This window comes from Lepus europaeus, chromosome 9, assembly GCF_033115175.1.
Source record: "Lepus europaeus isolate LE1 chromosome 9, mLepTim1.pri, whole genome shotgun sequence".
NCBI lineage: Eukaryota > Metazoa > Chordata > Mammalia > Lagomorpha > Leporidae > Lepus > Lepus europaeus.
Window position 1 is genome coordinate 77,259,071 of NC_084835.1, and position 21,624 is coordinate 77,280,694.

The 21,624-nt window shown below is 36.1% G+C and overlaps 1 pseudogene; it reads left to right on the forward strand.

The window, feature by feature from the left end:
- Positions 1–2,823: 2,823 nt before the first annotated feature.
- Positions 2,824–21,624, forward strand: part of LOC133766336 (peptidyl-prolyl cis-trans isomerase A-like) — an 89,642-nt pseudogene continuing 70,841 nt past the window's right edge.

Sequence of the window (21,624 nt, forward strand, 5' to 3'; positions counted from 1 at the left end):
AGGAGTCTTCCTATTGCTTAGATGCAGAAGGGGATTTTAAAAAATCTCTGCTGTGAACAACTGTTTGATCATCAGTGCTTCCTTATTATTTTTTTTTTCCTCTTCCTTTTGTGTTGGTCTTAGCTCCTGTCTGTTCTGTGATACATCAGGATATGACTAGCTGTTGCCACTCACAGCGGAAGCAATTGAATCTTTGAAAACTACCTTGTTTCTCGGAAGTCACATAAACATCTTAGCAAGAATGGTTGATGAAATGGTTTTTGCCAGCAGTTCTACTTATCTGACCACATACTTTCTTTGTGTAAGATTTGGAATTATTTCCCCTTTTCACTTTAGCGGGTATAATCAGGCTCAATTTCTCCCTGTATGTGGATGCTTTGTTCTTTGAGCTTTTTCCATAGAAATAGTGATTTTCAGTTGTTCTGGACTTATCTTTCAGTGTGAAAACCTAGTGGTTGTTCAGAATTTTAATCAGCAGAGATAATACTCTATTTTTAAACTTCCAATTGGAGCTTTGTCTTCCAGACAGTGAATAAAATGTTGTATCTCATAAGTGGTATTTCACCTCATTGTCTATATCATTTCGTCCATTGAATTAGATTCTGTAAACATATTAAACCTGGGTGAAAGATTTGGTAACGGATTGATATGAGCCAGCTAAAAATGATGTGCTCTCTGCTGAGAGCCCAGTCTAATTTTACTTAACTTTTTTGTAATTTGAGAGAAAAGTGGCAATTTGTGTTTTTAGAACTGGGTTTAATGACAAATGAGGAGATGCTTGTGACAGAGGGTAGTATTCAAATTCAAGGCAGGGACAGAACTAGAGATATGAGAAATATAACAAGGAGAAAGCTATTGGTATAAATACACAAAAATAGGTAATAGGTATAATTTAGTTCATTTATGTGTATAGATTAATTTAGAAAAGATTATCCTCTGATTATTAAGATCTTATATGTATTTACAGCTATTTTGAAAATAATTTCATATAATACATAAATTGATCTCTGTACATTTGTTTAGAGATTTTTTTGCTCAGCAAAATAAAATAGTTTTATATATATGTAAAACTTTTACTTTTTGTATATATATATATACGAAGCTTGAATACTGAAGCTATCGCTGACAAAATCAAAAGCCAGAACAGCATTTAGACCAGTGGTTAAGATACTGATTGCCTGTATTGAAGAACCTGGATTAGATTCCTGGCTCCTGCTCCTAATTCCAGCTTCCTGTTAATGCAGATCATGGGATTCAGTAGTGATGGTTCAAGTCATTGGGTTGCTGTCGCACATATGAAGACCTGGATTGAATTCCAGGTTCCTGGCTCTATTCTGGCCCAGCTCAGGTCATTGTAGACACTTGGGAACTAAACCAGTGAATAGGAGCACTTTCTTTCTCTCTCTCTCAATCTCAAAAAAAAAAAAAAAAAAAAATCTGAAAGATATTTTAAATGTGGGGAATTTCAATTCCAGACAATCTACAATTTAGGAAGGTTTGGTATGTTTTTCTTTGAATTATGATGATGTGAAACAATGCAGATTCAGTAGAAATCATACTTGAAATTTTGAGTTTCCATCTTTTTTCAAGCTCACAAGATGCAGTACCAAACTCCCAGAGCACCAGGCAGTGGCAGCAATGAGCTGCTGCTCCCAGTCAGTCACATGATCATGAAAGTAAATCATTAATGCTATACAGTGCATTGTGTTGCTAAACTGTGATGTTAGTTAGATTAGGGGTATTAAATGCTTTTCTCACTTAATATGACTATGGATGGATTGCAGCGCTTTTGCCACCAAATAAACCTCCTTTAAATTCCATTATTCATGAATTTTTTCAAAGTACTGTCATACAAGGGGTCTTCAAAAAGCTCATGGAAAATTTAACACCAAAATAAAATTGTCTTATAACTCACTTTTCTGTGAGCTTTTTGAAGAACCTGTGCTTACTATGGGTTTGTAAGAATCAGGATCATCTGCAAGTTTTATACTTGAATGAGTTTGACTTATAAATGGAATAAATCTCATGAACAAATAAGAAAAATAACTCATTTTCTTTTGGTTGTTCCCCCTAAAATTATTTCAAATAATACTTCATAATAAGGCTTTAGACTAGAGATCATGGAAAAGGGGCATAGAGGAAAATATGCTTGATAAATTATAATAGGTAGGTTGATAATTTAAGATTTAAGTATTTACTCCGAGCTACAGATCTCTGAAGCACTTTATGGCAATTCTAAGAGGGGGCTAAAAGCTTTTGGCCTGGATAGCTGTCACCAAGTCCCTTCGAGCAGTGACTTGAGTTGCCTCGTGGCAGAGACACGAGCTCTGAGAGGGCAGCTGGACCAGAGAGTCCGGGTGAACAACTGTCTGCGACTACGGCTGGAGTTGCAGTTGGACAGTGGTGTTGGCAAAGCCAGCCTTGGCTCCTCTTACATGAACCAGAACTTCGCCAGCAACACTGACCCTGGAAACAAACAGCCCATCTTCCAAGATTCAGCTGCTTCCCCTCCAGTTTGGGATGTTTGGATGAATGCTCCAGCTCTCGTCTTCCCCAGCTCTCCTTCCTCTGATTCTGCCTCAGAAACTGCCATTTTCAACAAGAAAAACGAGCTGAATTCGTGTACTTCTCTCACGAAGAACCCTCCCCAGCTGGAGGGTGATGCCACTGATGGCTGTTTTGCCAATGAGCACGGCCGCCATGTTATTGGCCACATTGATGACTACAGTGCCCTAAGGCAGCAGATTGAAGAGGGCAAACTGCTGGTCACAAGGAGCCTTGCAGGAACCCCAGCCAAAAGAGATCTCTGAAACACCAAGGAGAATGGGCCTGCTGCCTGTAGCACGGCTACCCACTTGCTGGAGAGGATCTGAGCCCCATTCCTCCAGACCTGCTGCAGGTCCAGAAGAAGGGGTCAGAGAGGTGTCGTGGTGGGGCAGGAAGAAAGGCAGGAAGGCAGGTTGCCTGCCTGGCAGTGAAGGAGCACCACTAGCCAAGCACCGCCAGGCCCAACACTAAGCAAAACATGCATAGTTTGCATAGAGGACCTTGTGACACTGCTTCTAATCAGCCCTAGTGGCACGAGACTGGCCACAGCATGATTCTCACCTAAGCAGCTGTCCCTAGTTGATTGACTCAAGGCAAATAGGACCCTGCCGCCTACACATGGGACATGTGGTCCCCATGCCGGAGCTGCTCAGGCAGTTCTAGAAGCACACTACTGCGACTACTGAGTAGCAGTGCCCTACTGGACAGTGTCAGGGGCTCACAGATCCACGCCTGCTCAGCTCGGTCGGATGGAGACAGACACTCTGCAGTCTACAGTGTTGCACCTAAGCACTTTGAGTCCACGTGGTGAAAGTGGGCACTTCACAGATGCCATCTCATGCCTAACCTTGCTGCTCCTCCCTCGAAATAACGCTGTTCCATTTTTATTCACCCTAAATCCATCCACTGATGGCCACACCTCATCTGTTAAAAGTCTTGTGTACAACAACAACAACAAGATTTAAGTATTTACAATTACAATGTATATTGCTTAATTTATGTGAAAATATTAACCATTTCTTTGTAGTGTTCAATAATAAGTTAAATGTCCTTTTTTCAATAGATTGAAAAAAAGTACTATAGCACTTTCAGGCACATAACAGCAGTTTTAATACACACATTTGATTCAAAACTACCATGATGACTTGTCATCAAAGACAATTTATTTCATGTTGACAAAGTAAATTCTGGGTGTAGTTAAACAATTTTCATTTGCTTTGCCTTGTGCAAACATCTATAATGTTCTTTTAGATAAATGCTTTTTGTCAAAGTGACAATATAGTTTTCCTTTTGTGAATACTGGTTTGAAACAAAGATGAATTCGATTTTGTTTCTTAAGAGCATGTGGGGAAGTTATTTCTACTCATCCCCCACTTGGTATTCTCCATCAGTCCTTTCTGATGTTTCAGTTGTGGTTATTGTCTCTGTTACTGAGTTATTATTTATTTCAATATGTATATTCATAGAACATCAGCCTTCTTTGTTTAGTAAGCTATTCTCTTGCAAAGTACAGGAATGCTAACAGTTTTATTAACTAAATATTATTGGTAGCACATTTACAAGATATGTCATGAAACAGCAATTTTTTTTCAAACTGTAATACTCAGGAAAAAAATCATGCTTTCTTTTTGTAGTGTGCATAGATGAAATATAGCTGATACATAACTTTGCTATCTTAAAATGAGACAAAAATAAAGGGAACTAAATATTTCATGTTAAGTGAATGAGAGACACAGAGACACAGAGACACAGAAAGGCACATACCACATTTCTCCCTCATGTATGTGGAAGCTAAAAAAACCAAAACAATTAAATGTCAATCTGAACACAGAATGATGATTACTGGATAATGGGAGGGAGGGTTGCTGGGTTAGAGGTATCAAATGAAAGTTAGACCAAAGGAATAAGTTTCTAGTGTTAAAGAGCACAAAGAAGTGAATGTGGTTCATAACAATGTAGTATATATTTTATGGACAAAAAGAATTAAGAAGTTCCAAACCTGTAATGATAAAGTAATGCCAAAAAAGGGGAAATATTTATTATCCTGATTATGTCAGTACACGTTGTATACATGTATTGAAATGACACAATGTGGGCTGGCGACATGGCTCAATAGGCTCATCCTCCACCTGTGGTGCCGGTACACCAGGTTCTAGTCCCGGTGGGGGCGCCGGATTCTGTTCCGGTTGCTCCTCTTCCAGGCCAGCTCTCTGCTGTGGCCAGGGAGTGCAGTGGAGGATGGCCCAAGTGCTTGGGCCCTGCACCCCATGGGAGACCAGGAGAAGCACCTGGCTCCTGCCATTGGGTCAGCGCTATGTGCCGGCCGCAGCACGCCGGCCGCGGTGGCCATTGGAGGGTGAACCAACGGCAAAAGGAAGACCTTTCTCTCTGTCTCTGTCTCTGTCTCTCTCTCTCACTGTCCACTCTGCCTGTCAAAAAAAAAAAAAAAAAAAAAAGAAATGACACAATGTAACCCTCAAATATGTACATTTATTATTCATTTTAAAATTGAAAAATTAATTTGGTTATGTTAAAAAAGCATTTTGAACCCCTTAGGAGAAAGAAAAGCACTATGCATCTGCATTTTAAACTTTGTCCTTTTCCCTTATCAGATATCAATATATTGCTCTGAATTCTGTCCTTTATTTCTGGTAACTATTCTAAAAGTTCAGATACAAAGCTAGGGGTGGTGTATCTCCTCCCCAGCTCATGTATAAATATCACATAAGACATTGCACATTTACAGGACTAGTTATTATTAAAAGAATGTGTTGTGAAGAATTTCTCATTGTAATCAAATTAGCAAAGGCTGTTGCTACGGACTGCAATATGAATTTTGCTTATTAGAAGGACAATTGCCTACAATGATGTTCATTAGATTGGGGATTCTTAAAAAAATCTATGAAACTATCTTTTTACTAATTCTGAGTTTCATGATAATTTTATCTTTATTTTAGGAAATTGAGCTGTTTTCATTCATAATTCAGATTCTCTGAAGGCCACCCTTTTTGTTAATTAAACTTTTATTTTGAGATAATTATAGATTCACAGCCAGTCAGAAGTAATAATAGAGATTCCACCTCTCCTTTACCCAATTACCCTCAGTGATAATATCTTCAAAACTTTAGCACAAGACCACAAACAGAATATTTGCATTAATATAGTCAAGACACAGCACATTTCTGATTCCTCCTGTTTCTGTAATGTAGCGACTACCACTCCCTCATCGTAGCCACTTGCAACTATTGGTCTGTTCTCCATCTGCATAAATTTGTCATTACAAAATGTTATATAAACGGAAATTCACAGTGTGAGATACCTGATGGGATGGCTTGTTTTTTTCCCCATTTAATATATTCATGGAGATTTCTGCAGACTGTTACATGAACATAAGTTCTTATTTTTCTGAGATAAATGCCTGAGAATTCAATTGCTGGGTCATATGATAATTATGTGCTTAATTTTTTAAGCAAATGCCAAACTGTTTTTTCAAAATAATGGTACCATTTTAATTTTGCAAGAAATTAATAAATTACATTTTCTCCACCTTCACCAGCATTTGTTGTTTCTCTTTTTACTTATTTAAGTCATTGTGATAGGTATGTGGTCATGTCTACTTGTGATTTTGATTGCACTACTCTAATAACTAATGATGTTAAATAAAGTTTTATGTACTCATTTATGATATGTACATATTCTTCGATGAACTGTCTCTTCATGTCTTATGTCTTTTTTCTAATTAGATGGCTTTTTTCCCATATTTTTTGTGAGAATTATTTATGTTTTCTAGATGCTACTCCTTGTCATGGAATTTAAGCTACAAATGTTTTTCTTTTCTGTTGCATTTCATTTTATGTTTTTATAGAGTCATTTGTAGGACAAAAAATATTCATTTTGACAAAGTTATTTTATCAGATTTTCTGTTTATGAATCATGCTTTGGGTATCAAGTTTATAAAGTGTTGGATTTCAATGAATTCCCAGAATTCTCTCTAAAAGCTTTATAGTTATATATATTGCACTTTAGACTATGATCCATTTTGAGTTAATTTTGTATAAAATTTAAAACTTATAGTAAGGTCATTTTTATTTATTTTTTGCCTAAAGATGTTCAAATATCTCAGTTCCATTATAATTATCTTCCTGCATTGAATTGATTTACATACTTGTCAAGAATAAATCAGGAGGGGCCAGCACTGTGGTATAGAGAGTGAAGTCGCCACCTGTAGTGCTGACATCCTGTAGGGGAGCCAGTTCCAGTCCTGGTTGCTCCACTACAATCCTGCTCCCTGCTACTGCATCTAGGAAAGCAGTGGAAGATTAGCCAAGTGCTTAGGCCCTCGCTCTGTTAGAAGGCCTGGAGGAAGCACCTGTCTCCTGACTTTGGAGCCATTTGGAGAGTGAGCCAGGAGATAGAAGGTCTTTATCTCCGTTTCTCTCTTTCTCTCTGTAACTCTGCCTTGCAGATGAATAAATAAATCTTTTTAAGAATCAATCAGGAACATTGCTTTACATCTTATTTCCAGATTTTCCATTCCATTCCATTAGTTTATATATCTATCTCCAAGCAATAACGCACGTTATTGTGTACTTTAACTATCTAATGTTTTTGAATTAGAATACTCTTCTCTTTATTATTCACTTTCTTTTTTTAAAGATTTATTTATTTACTTGAAAGTCAGAGTTACACAGAGAGAAGGAGAGGTAGAGAGAGAGAGAAGTCTTCCATTTACTGGTTCACTCCCCAGTTGGCTGCAGCGGCCAGAGCTGAGCCGATCTGAAACCAGGACACTGGAACTTCTTCCGGGTCTCCCAAAAGGTTGCAGGGGCCCAAGGACTTGTGCCATTTTCTACTGCTTTCCCAGACCATAATAGAGAGCTGTATCGGTGGTGGAGCAACTGAGACTCGAACCGGCATTCATATGGGATGCTGGCACTGCAGACGGCAGCTTTACCCGCTATGCCACAGAGCCAGTGCCTATTATTCATTTTCAAAATCCTTCTATTCTAGTTCTTTTCTTGTGTGTGTGTATATATATATATGTAATATTATATTATAATATTTTTATAATAGTATTATCATTACTATACTGAGTTTCTTAAGTTTGAACATGATATGTCTCCCCATTTATTTGGGTATTCTTTTATTTGTTTCTATTTCATCAATATAATGTTAGTATATAGATCCAATGCATTTTTTATATTTATGCTTTAATTTTGCAAGATTTTAAGTTTTATAATATCTTCAAATTCTTATTTCCATATTCAATGCTAGGGCATAAATACATAATTGATTTGTTTAGATTGGTTTTGTATCCTTGTAACGTTGCTGAACTCAGTTATTAGTTCTTGAAACATTTTTAAAAAATTTCTTAGAAATTTCTATGTAGACAATCACATAAGCTATAAATTCTTATTTTTTGGTTTACCCATGTGCTCCTTCTTTTGTTTTTTCACCCATTACAATAACTTCAGCACTATATTGAGATTCAGTGGACATTTATATGACATTCCTATTCTTAGTGGGAAAATATTTTGTCTTCCTTCTTTAAACACATTGTGGCATTCCCCAGTAATTCATCTGAGTCTGGGAATTTCTTTTCCTGGAGATTTTAATTTGTTAATTAATTATCGTTAATAGATAATGATGTAATCAAATGATCATTTACATTAGGTGAGTGTAATTGTTTGTACTTTTAAGGAATTGATCCATTTTGTGATCTTGTCTGATGTATGTGTGTTCATAGTATTTCTCTATTTTCCTTTGAATGTCCTATTCTTGTTGATATGGTATTTGCTCATGTTAGTAATTGAGATCTCTCTCTGAGATCCTATTGGTTCTTGGTATGAAATATGACCTTCCATTAAAAGTTGTATTTGTAAAATATCACATACTAGATTCCTGATCTTATTAAATCTTTTGTCTTATTTGGCTTTCTGTGGCTGCATTTTTGTAGGGAAAATGGAAGCCCCATTTCATTGTACCCAGGTTGAAGTAGAAATGCAGATTCTCCAGCTGACCTCAGTCAACACCAGAGAGGGGGAGTATTTATTAGCTCTGAAAGTGGTGGAACACCTGATTTCCACCAGGTCACTCACTGATGTTACCCTAGATTTCTCCCTATGTGTTTTCTTCTGACACCACCCCGGGGGTAGTCTCAGTTCCCTGGGATGCTTGCATTGCATTTCAGAGTGCTGGTTTTATTACTCCACTTTAGACTCAACTCACTACTAGTGTCTGGGGAGAAGCAAATGATGGCTCAACTATTTGAGTTCATGTCAATCATATGGGTGACTCAGATGGAGTCGCTGGCTCTTGACTTTACCTGGTCCAGCCCTGACCCCCAACTGTTGTAGCAGTCATTTGGGAGTGAACCAACAGATGGAAGATTCTCTCTCTCTCTTTTGCTCTCTTACTCTTTGCTTTTCAGCTCAATTCAAATTCACCAAACTTAACCTAATCAAATAAAAGTAGGTTGAATTAATTAGAACTACCATATGGGTCTGCAGTCCCACTTCTGAACATGCTGTGTTTTGGATAGGATTTGAGTTTGTTACCAAAACCTACATGTGCTGGAGGCTTGATCCTTAGTGTAGCAATTCTGGGCAGTGGAACATTTAAGAGATAAGGCCTAATGTAAGATGATTAGATTACCAGGAGTGCCTCCCTTAGAAAAGATTAACGTAGTTCTTATCGGACCTCTTTTAGTTCCTATGAAAGTTAGCTGTTATAAGAAAGTGATCCTGGCTCCTGAATCTTTCCTGTCTTGTCGTTGTCATTTCATGATATGATATCCTTGCCATGCAGTTCTCATGATTGCACACACTCCTACCATGATGTCATTTGCCAGGCTGTAAGGCAGCCAAGAGTGTCCACACCAGAGATGAATGGATTTTGGTGCCCTGCTCTTGAGCCTCCAGAACTGTTCACTACATAATACTCTTTTCTTTTTAAGGCATCCAGTCTTAGGCATTTGGCTACAGCAATAGAAAATGAAATAATACAGGGTATATATCCAAAAGAATGTAAATCAAGATCTCAAAGAAATACTAGCCCTCCTGTGAACATTGCAGCGATAGTTACAGTAGCCAAAAAATGTGGAAACATCCTAAATGTCTATCAATGGATGAATAAAGAAAATAAAGTATATATATAGAGAATGGAATATAATTAAGTCTTAAAGAAGGAGGGAATTTTACAATATGAGACAAAATGGACCTTGAGGAAGAGAAATCGTTCATTCAAAGGAAAATACATGATTACCCCTATTGTAAAAATTCATACTGCAGAAGCAGTGAGTAAAAGGAATACCAGGGGCCACAGTGAGGATAAATGTGGAGTTGCTGATCCACAAGTTCAAAGTTCTAGTTATACAAGGTGAACAAATTTTGAATGTCTATGAATATATAGTCATGCAGAGCATAGAGATATGTTGATCAATGACAGACTATGTGTATGATGGTGGTTCCAGAAGTTTATAATCTAGCTGGAAATTTCCCATTATCTATTATCTTTTATTGTACCTTTTCTGTGTTTCAATATTTTTAGATATACAAATGCAGTTGGGTTACATTTCCCAGTAACGTGCTGGTAATAGGTTTGCAACCCAGAAGCAATAGGCTGTATCTTATTTCCTAGGAGTGTAGGCCCTGGCTCCTGGCTTTGCATGGACCCAGCTCCAGCTGTTGCAGCCATCTGGGGAGTGAACCAGCAGATGGAAGACCTTTCTCTCTGCCTTTTCCTCTCTCTGTCTATAACTCTACCACTCAAATAAGTAAATAAAATCTTAAAAATAAATAAAGAAAGAAAAGCTATAGGAAATAGGGTTAGTCATGAGATGTAGGATCTGGATTCCTAGAGAAGTCTTCAGATGTCTCAAGTTTTGCCCTAATGAGTTTTCACTAATGATCTGCAAGGTAGAGTAGATTTATCCAGTTTGTGCCAAGTTTGTATGCTTCTTGTTTATTGTTGTGATGGGGAAGCAGAGTGAAAGTTGGTTGATTAAAAATCTCATTAAAAGTACATGAATCACGTTAGCATGGTTTTGTAAGGGGTAAGGGGCAAAGATACATAAATTATGTATCATTTTGGGACTTGCTACCTTTGAGACCAGAATTTTTACTGGGGAAGTAGAATAAAGTTAGGCAGCAGAGTTCTGCAAAAGGGCAGGTTGAAAACATGCAATAATTATGCATACAGTTGAGATCTGTAATCTTTAAAAAGGAAGAAGAGTTGACAACAGCAGGTGGTGTAAATTCACTACCACAATAATGAATGGATTGATTTCTTGCTGGAACCTGAACCTATTATCTCCTGTAAAGATTACTTGAGAACACATTGAAGAGTCTTATGTTGGAAACTTTCTATCTAGGCTTCATTCTAAGTGGCTTTTACTATTTCTATCTTGAATCAATTCAAAGAGATGACCCTGAATAGAAGTATACTCTAGAGAATTTGAGGAATCAAAATATTATTTTTCTTTTGGTCAAACCAGCGACTTTTGAAAGTACATCTCTTAAGCATCATCATTTTAAATGTTTAAAAGCTTGAATTTCATAAACAAAATTGAAAAAGTAATAAATTTCATATTAATTTGGCATCACCTGTTTTATTAGGGTTGGACTATATTTCCTTTAAATCATTCTGATATACATAGTACTTTAAGAAAGATATTGACTAGACATATTATTGTTGTTACTTTAAAGATAAACCTCTGAAATAACTGTTTTTAGAAATCAGACTTTTTCATCATAGGGATCATTGATATTTTGAGCTACAGGATTCTTTCTTTGATATATGGGCACTATATTGTCATTGCAGGGTATTTATCAGAATCTTATCATTAAGTTAACACCCTTATAGAAGGGACAATCCAAAATGTCACAAGACACTGTCAAATGTACTTAGGAGGTTCCAAACCCCCTACTGAGCTTCCCCACTGAGAACCACTATTGTAGATAAAGAAGGGAATATGGAATTTAGAGAACACATTGAATACATACTGCTAAGTAGGATTGAATGGACAGAGTTCTACCAATCCTCTGTTCCACAGGAACTTTGCATGCATAATCTTTGATTATACAATCACCATAGGATATAATTCTCAGTTGTGGATGCACATCTAGACTCCTCTATACAACATGTTTTAAAAAAGAAACCCTGATTTGCCATAATCTTGATACATTCTATCAGACACAAATGGTAGATTCAGATATTTTTATTTTGGGAAAGGTCGCCCTATGAATTCTAACATACAACAATTTAATATGCATTAACTTAAAGTAATTGTCCCAGAAAATTCACCAGAATCAAGCCTGGAGATATATATATAGGAGTATACCATTCCAATATTCTCACTTGTTAATTGATGTAGCCACCTGACAATGTACCCCAGGGCACTGCTCTAGTGGTTTACAGTCCAAGAATCCAAATTCCAGGTGGTTGATCATTTACAAACAAACTAAACAGAGGATATTTACAGATTAAATTATTGTCTGATGAACTGGTAATTAAAATATTCTATATTAAAATAATAACAATTTAAATTAATAATTTAAGATTATTAAAATGTTCTATATGTCATTTATATATACATTTAGATGTATATGTATGCAAACATAACACTAGTTCACTAGAAAGGTAAGATTATTTTACTTCTAGCATTGTACATGAAATCCTTTGGCAAATTTCAGTTAATTGTTATTTTGTTGTACAAGACAAATGGTCTGGATTTAGCATCAGACCTGATTTATTCTCCATCTGCTTCTAGCCTATGGGTCTAACTCGTTCATATGCTTTGAATCAATTCTTATCATAGAGGACTTAAAATAATCATGTAAATAAATACATATGCATGTATATATACGAATGCATGTAAACTTTAGAGCAATATGCAAAACACTTAAACTCAGTCAAAAATGTTAAGTAGAGGTACTGGCTCAAACTTTCCCTCGTGATTCTTGCTCCAGTGGTTTATTTATTGGCAGCTAGTCTCAGGACACAGAAAGTGAGAAAAGCAAGACATGGCAGAGGAATAAAAGTGAAAGAAGAGTGTGGCCTCGGGAGGAGACTAGATTTAGCCTTACCCTATAAAGAACACACTAAAACCCAAAGTACAGAGCCAGAGAGGTTCTCATCTTGAGACAATGGGGACCACCTTTTGGGATATCTAATTGTCAGTCAGTAGCTAATCTTGTGGGAAAGAAATAGTCTCCTGAGACTGTTTTGCTGAGCACAATTCTCTGGATAAGAGGTATCTGGCTTGCTTTTAGCAATATGCACAGCAGCTATGGGACCAGTGTGCCCACTGGTAGGGAAGATCTGGGTTAATCATCAATAGCAGCAACCACAGTAAATTACGCAACCACTTCATTTGATATTTTCAGAGGCAGCAGTTTACTTTAAACATCACTGAACCAGACAATGCGAATTGGCTGTATAATATTAGTGCACCTGCATTTTTCTGAATTTCAGCTATCTTTAATCAAAGCTTCATTATCATTTCCAGAGAGATAGTTTAGATATAACCAATCAATGCTTGTGGTATACAGGTTACCAAGAGAAAATATGATTACCTACTTGCAAAATAAAAGTGAGATTTTATAGGCTAACTCCACTATTCTCTTTATAAACTGAGAAATGCAAATTTTTTAAATAAATATTTTGCAGAGTTTATGCATTCATTTATAAAAAAAGTTTATTGAGTGATCTCTATATACATAATAATGTTATATAATTTGGGTTACAGGGTTCAAAAAACACATTTCTCATCGTTTCATTCTAGTTGAGGGAGAAAGGATCTCAAATCAAAAAGTACTAGTTTGGGTGGCACTAAATGCTATAGGGGAATTTAAAGCAGGGTAGAGGAATGGATGCAGGTGGATATAGGAGTGCATGGATGCTATTTTAGATCAGATGACTAAACAACTAAGCAGAACTGAGTGATGTGAAGAAACAAGCGCAGTGAATATCACCTTTCCTAGCCTAAATATGTTCTTGTAAAAACGTGTAGCATAACATGCTTTAGCAAATTCAGTGTAATTTTTCCATTAAATAAGGTTAAGTCATGGATGACTCTTATAGTAAAAGATGATATCATAGTACTAACAATCTCCCAGCACTGGCAGTCACTAATGACAGATGTTTCTGAGTCATATTAAAGCTGTACAGAATCAGAACTATTTTAGTGTCTGATATCCAAAAATATTATGTTTATCAAACTATTGTAAGAGGCCGTCAACAGTAGGAAGTAGGTATTTAACTTCTTGGAAGTCTAGTACCTGTTTAATAAAATGAATGTCTATTACTTTCACTATGAATGTTAGACATAATTTCATTATAACAATATTTAGTATTGAATTATCTTCTAAAAACACAGGGGCATAAGGGGGCTATTAGTTCTAACACATGCCACTTAGGAGAACATTACAGGTTTTAACCTTAAGAAACAGAAAACAACATAACTACACTTTATGACTATCAGTGTGGATGAAGGATATAGTCAAATTAATTTGTTCACAGCATCTCATTAAATGATCAGAGCTTTTATATTAAATGTGAGCAGTGACTGGAGCATCACATTAATTCATTAACTATGTAGAAACTAAAATTTTAATAATTTCTGTTACCTTTCTACTTTTTTCCTTATTGACTGATATAGCTTTTAGAATATTCTGATGTCAAAAAATCTGGAACCTACTTATCCACATTTTCAGTATTTCAGCTGCTTACAACACTTTAAAAAAATCTCAGTCACCTCTTCAATAAACTAACTTTGGCTATAAAAATAACTGATTTTTTTTTCTTTTATCACATTACCCTTGGTGAAGTCATACCTAAAAAAAATACCTGCAAAAGAATACGTTGCATATGGAAATATGAAAGAATTGTTGAAAATACTGGCTGTTTACCGAAGTATATAATTTGGTTTTATTTCAAGAACAATATTCAAATAGCTTTCATCATGGATGGAAAACTAAGCAAAGTGCCTGCTACAATTTCCTTTGTCAATTTTTTTTAAATGAAAGAGAGACTATAACATTCTTACTATCAGATTTCTGAGTGAAATGATGTCCTTGGGAATAAATGGAAAATTTTAATTCCTAATAATATCATAGTTGTGATTCAAGTACTTAGAGTGTTAAGAACAGATGGTTTAGTCAGAAAATTGAAGCACGAAGCTTCATCCTAGCCCTATATCCTTGACAATACATTTTTTCACAGATCTAAAAAGACTCCTTGAAATTTGACTTATGAACCAGAAACTATGTACAGCTGAAATAGTTATACTATATTTGGAGGAGCCCAGATTGTATGTACTTCTGATAGTTTTTGCACCTCTTTTCAGGTTGTATTTCAATCATATCTATGTTAAAATGAGTTAAAGTGAGATTATGCTATCTAAATTATTTTCAGCATCTAAGATATTCCGCTAGGCTTGAGCAAACTTCACATAGCCGAAAGTATTATTAACCAAGATTCCAGTAAAGTTATTTCCACATTTGATGTTAATTATGCCTGATATAAAAGACATTTTTTTTTTATTATTGGAAGGAATACCTCTAAGACTTTAGTAAGAAAGTCTATTTTGTGTTCATATCTTCAAGTCAAAAATATACATAATTAAGCAGAAACCTTCCCTAAGTCAGAGATATGACTAATACTTACCAGAAACCTGAGTGTACCAAACACCAGAAATTATTTGACAGTTCTTTCAATGGTTTGACACTGTAAATAATCAGTTAAAACCTGCATTTGTCTACTTAAATGTATTCTTGAAAACAACAATTGAATCCATGATTGCTAATTCTAGATATTCATTTTCTATTTGCCTTACATGTTCACATTCCTTAAATTAAGACATAAGTTATATAATACAAACTAGAACCCATGACATTTGTGTGATGGACATACTGATATAGCATTTGTACACCAATTAATGAAGTTCTTGAAAGTAGACTGAAGAATATAATATAATGTGCTGACAACACAAGCACTTTAAAAAAAAGATTTATTATGTATTTTCTTTTTTTTCACTTTTATTTAATAAATATAAATTTCCAAAGTACAGGTTTCCCCCCCCATAACTTTCCTCCCACCCGCAACCCTCCCCTCTCCCCTTCCATTCACATCAAGATTCATTTTCAATTATCTTTATATACAGAAGATCAATTTATTATATATTAAGTAAAGATTTCAACAGTTTGCACCCACACAGAAACACAAAGTGTAAAATACTGTTTGAGTACTAGTTATAGCATTACTTCACATTGAACAATACGTTAAGGACAGAGATCCTACATGAGGAGTAAGTGCACAGTGATTCCTGTTGTTGACTTAACAATTGACGCTCTTGTTTATGGTGTCAGTAATCACCCTAGGCTCTTGTCATGAGTTACCAAGGCTATGGAAGCCTTTTGAGTTCGTCGACTCCAATCTTATTTAAACAAGGTCATAGTCAAAGTGGAAGTTCTCTCCTCCCTTCAGAGAAAGGTACCTCCTTCTTTGATGGCCCAATCTTTCCACTGGGTTCTCACTCACAGAGCTCTTTCATTTATGGTGTTTGTTTGTTTTTTTTTTTTTTTTTTTTTGCCAGAGTGTCTTGGCTTTCCATGCCTAAAATACTCTCACGGGCTCTTCAGCCAGATCCGAGTGCCTTAAGAGCTGATTCTGAGGCCAGAGTTCTGTTTAGGACATTTGTTGTTCTATGAGTCTGCTGTGTATTCTGCTTCCCATGTTGGATCGTTCTCTCCTCTTTTTTTTCTATCAGTTAGTATTTGCAGACACTAGTATTATGTATTTTCATGTCAGTGTTATAGAGAGAGAAAGAGAATCTTCCATTTGCCGGCCGACTTCCCAAGTGACCACAGCAACCTGGGCTAGACCAGGCCAAAGCCAGAAACCAGGAACTTCTTCTAGGTCTCCCATGTGGGTGCAGAGGCCCAAGCCCTTACATCATGCTCCACTGCCTTCCTAGACTATTAGCAGGGAACTAGATCAGAAGTGGAGCAATCGGAACTTGAACAGTCAGCCATATGGGATGTGCTGGCATCACAGACTGTGGTTTAACTCTATATATCACAATGTTGACTCCACAAAGCATAATTTTCAGTCACTAAAGGTTTTATTTTTCTTCCAACTGGAGAAAATGGCCTATGTCTCACTGTAAAATGTGTAAGAAATTTAAAGATTGGTAGGCAGAGTTCATATGTTGTGATAGGTGTTTGTCTATAGGCTCACTCAAATTATACAAATTTAGTCTGAACATATTAACTATTTAAATATCTAAGTACCTAACACTATGTCATTTTGGCGGGTTGGAGGAGAAAAAGGCAAGTCCAGTTGAGCAAAGGCATTCTACTTCCTTTTTGATAATAGGAAAAAACTCTAGGAAAGTTTAGCTTAGCATGTAAACTGAGAATTAAGTACAAGTAAGATTTGCAACTAGGAGGAGGATAAATATTTCTGTAGGGTGGAGAATGGAGTGTTGAATATTTTTGAGAGATTTATACCTTTATTGTTTCTAAAAGAAAATATTCAAAACATAAAAATCTCAAGTTCTTAAAAAACACATTGAACTTTTATCTAATAAATTTACATAAAAATATAAAAGAATGAATCAGAAGTTTAAATAAAGGTGTGTCAGGGGTAAAACAATTTTCACTATACTTTCAGATAATCTACTTTGCTAACAATTTTTATATTGTCATGAAACTGGAGAAAGCAGAACAAACAAAATAGATAGGATACACTTAACAGAGTAGAGTCTTATTATGTAATGTTTCCGCAGTAATGAAAGACTTACATCACTACCCAGGATTGAGGTTTTTTTTTTTTTTTTTTTTTTGGACAGGCAGAATTAGAGTTAGACAATGAGAGAGAGAGACAGAAAGGTTTTCCTTTTTCAGTTCCTTCACTCCCCAAGTGGCCGCTATGGCCGGCACATTGCGGCCGGTGCACTGTGCCAATCCGAAGCCAGGAGCCAGGTGCTTCCTCCTGGTCTCCCATGCGGGTGCAGGGCCCAAGGGATCTGGGCCATCCTTCACTGCCTTCCTGGGCCACAGCAGAGAGCTGGACTGCAAGAGGAGCAACCGGGACAGAATCCGGTGCCCCAACCGGCACTAGAATCCAGGGTGCTGATGCCGCAGGCAGAGGATTAGCATAGTCAGTTGTGGCGCCGTCCTTACATTGAGTTTTGAACCAAAATATACCCCTGATTGGAATGACTTGACTTGAAAACCTGAATTAGAGACCAAAATCAGAAAACTTCAGGAGCATGCAGATCCTATAGTTTTGTGCTTTGTGTTCACTGTTGGTATTATAACTAAATACAGCACAATTTAGAAAAGTGCCAGCTACTAAATATTTGTTAAAAGTTGTTATCTCCTCCTTTATCCTCAGAGTTGGACCTCTACCCTGCTTACAAAAACCTATACCCTGATTTCTAACTTTACTTTTTAGTACTCTACAGACAGTACAGTAAGAGAAAAAGAAGGTTCCTGTAATTTTGATATGTCCGAGGATAAGCTTCCACAGAGATACATTCCTTGTTTTAACCCAGGATTTGGCTTTCAATTCTGACGTGGTAGATTGCACTGATAAACTGATTAGGCATGGATTAGCCTCAAGAATATTTGTGATATCTCCTCTTACCTAAGATACAAGCTAAATACAAGTAAAATACGTGTTATTTTGGAATGGTGTTTTTTCAGTATTTGTTTAGAATAGTATTTCTCAAGATGCAAACCAGAGGTCATAGGACTCAGAATCATCTGGAATGAACGCTAATCATAAACATAGTCCACATCCTTCTCTCCCACTCCACACCTATAATTAGCATGAGGCTCTGGGATGGCTTCAGGAAATCTGTACTTTCAAGACTCTGTTGAGGTGATCAGCACATTGAAGGTTGTTTGAGTTCTACTGGAGAAGCTCTCATCAGTGGTGCCTAAGGTCTTCCATCATTAGGCACAGGAAACCAGGGAAATTTATTAAAAGGATGCAGGAATATTTCTTTAAGCTTATGTGCAGTTTAACTCAACTTACTAAGAGTTAGACTCATCCACCAGGCTAAATGATCATCAGGCAAATGCTTACCTTTGACGTTCAAAGACATGCACATGCCCTGTGTCTAACTACTTAAAATGTCTCATTGACAGATTCCTGTCCTCAGACCTCACATTTTATTTCTTGAGAAAAAGCTTTTGCAGTCCTTGGAAATGATTTAAGGTATGTTTGGGTATGGAATGCCTCTGCATGCTCCCTGAGGACTGCCACAGTCTCTTATCCCATTTGCCCAAGGTATCCTTGTTCTGTGAGAAGGTACGTGACTGGAAGAAGACCACAAGAGGATTTGACAAAGTACAGGGCTCAAGATAGAGAACATAGGGCTAATTTATGTGTATAGATTCTTAACATTTTATTATCTCAGCTAAGTTTCTGACTGATTTATTCATTCATTCACCAAGTATTTGTTGAGTTACATGGCAAGCATTTGTGTAGACATTTGGGATACATTAATGAATAAAACAGTCTAAGTCCTTGTTCTGTAGAGCTTACATTTTAATGGATTCTGGAATCTCTTTATAACTTACCAAATACCTGCTGTCTGTAGTTCTTTTGGAGATATGCACAAATAGGTCATTCAGTTTCTTTCATTGTTAGCTGCAGTTTTCATTCATATGTCATTTTTTTTTCAACAGATTATGTCAGGACCTTCCCAAAATAGTGAAAAATTCATTCAACTTCCATTCCAAAAATTTAGCATACGAATTATTTCTTGACCATGATTTCACCATTGTTAATTTGATATTCTAAATTTGTTTATAATAAAACATAAATTATAAGTTTAAAATAATGTGCATAAACATACTTTAAAGTCTATAAATTTGAAAAATCTTACAATTTTTGAGTTGAAAATACTTTAACACTGTTTAAAATGTAAAAAACCATGAATTGCCAATGCAAAGAATTGAGAATTAGATCTTTTTTTTTTTAACTTTTATTTAATGAATATAAATTTCCAGTGTACAGCTTATGGATTACAATGGCTTCCCCCCCCCATAACTTCCCTCCCACCCGCAACCCTCCCCTCTCCCGCTCCCTCTCCCCTTCCTTCTTTTAAAAATGGTAAACCCTATTGCTAAGCTAGGAGGCAACTCTAAAAATATCACCAAGAAAATAAGTTTATTTCATAAAACTAATTTAATTAGACTTAGAGCAGTGGGGAGCATAACCCTTGACAATATCTTGGCTGTATTTCAAAAGTTAGAAATCTGGGTAGGGTATATATGATGTTTTGGGCTTTGGCTGGACACTTTGAAGGGTTTTGGGAACAAACTGGGTTGGTCTTGAAATAAGATTCTGATTGGGATTAGTAGAGTTTGTGAATAGGATTGGCGGGCACAGCAAGATGAAGAGCTTCCAGTGCATGCTGGCAAGAAAACTATATTTGCAGTTCACCATCATGTTATCCAGGTACAGGAGTTTGATTTTGAAAATAGCGAGGTTATTTTTATGGGTCTCTGTTAGACTGTTTAGCACAAAAGAGGGCTTATTCTTTGTCCCAAAATTGAGTAGCATAGGAATAGGAAAGTATGGTGCTTTTAGTTCTCAGTTGAACCCCCATTTTTTTTCTTTCATATAAGTTGCTGTTGTAGATCAGTTGGATGTTATTTATTTCATTTAATAAGAGAAGAAAACAAGGATTAATCTTTTTTATCATTTATATGAAAACATGATATTCTCACAATGAATTAATGTTCTATTTCTACCAGCTACACTGATATTTTGCATTTCTATATATGTTGATTTTTAAACAATATTTCTCTTTTTTTCTCTAATGCACAGATTTCTAGAAAATCTATGAGTGGAGGAATGGTAAAATCAATGATAAAGGGCACAATGCAGAGAATTCTAAGATTTTTTATTCCTTTTTGTTTCTTGCTATTGACCAGGTGTGATCTTGCAATAAATGGCTTCCTATAATGAAGAAAAAAAACAATTTGTTTGTTTGCTGTAGACTTTCAGCTTCCAGAAATTACCAAGAAACCACATTTGAAATGAAATTGTTATGACAAGAACACTCTTGATCTTCCTTTGCTTGAGTAAAGCAGATCAGCATTAGAGACAATTGGATCAACATTAGCTGTTTTCCAATTATTGTCAATGTGACTTCATTTCAGATCCTCCATTTTACGGTAGTTAGCTATTGTTAACGTTAGGTAGAACTGAATTAACTTTAAAAGTACACACTAAGGAAATTGAAGGTGATGTTTATCTGTTAATGGTGCAGGTACCATTTGCTTGATGTTATCTTGTCATTGTTTTTATTGATAGCTTGATTGCATTTTTTTCTTTGATGCATTTTCCAGTAGTATTGCTGATTTTTAGATTTATTTTAATATTGTAACCACAAGTAGCTTTTTGCTATCTTATTACCTTTCCATTCTAATTAAATCTGATCTAATTAAGAGAATATTTTCATTAAGTTCCAAAATGTGACCATAGCATAATGAAATGCTATGAAAACTACATTAGGAGTCTGGGCAATCTGAATTCTACTCCTATATTCCAAGAAAAAATTTTTGAGACTAATTTCTTTTCATTTGGGGTTTTTTTGATTGGGTTGTTTGATTGATATAACCTTTCCATGGCTATGAAGGTTTAATCCATCCATCCTTTTTCATTCCTTCCTTCCTCCTGCCCTTCATCTCTCCTCTCATCTCATCTCCTCTCCACTCTTCTCCTCTCCTCTTTTTTCCTCTCTATTCCTCCTCCTTTTCATTCCCTGATCCTTCTTCCTCTTTCTTCTTCCTCTTTTCCTCCTTCTTCCTCTTATTCCTCCTCCTCCTCCTCTTCTTTTTTTCTCCTTCTTCATTTCTCTCTCTCTTTCTCTCTTTCAAAGAGATATACTAAGATTAGGACAGAAACAGAGAAAACCAGAGAGGCAGACAGAGATATCTACAAATCCATGCTTCAGTTGAACACAAGAGACAGAGGATGGACCAGGCTGAAGTAAGAAACCTGAACTCAGTCTGAGTCTCTCTTGTGGGTTGCAGATACTCACAGCTATTTGAG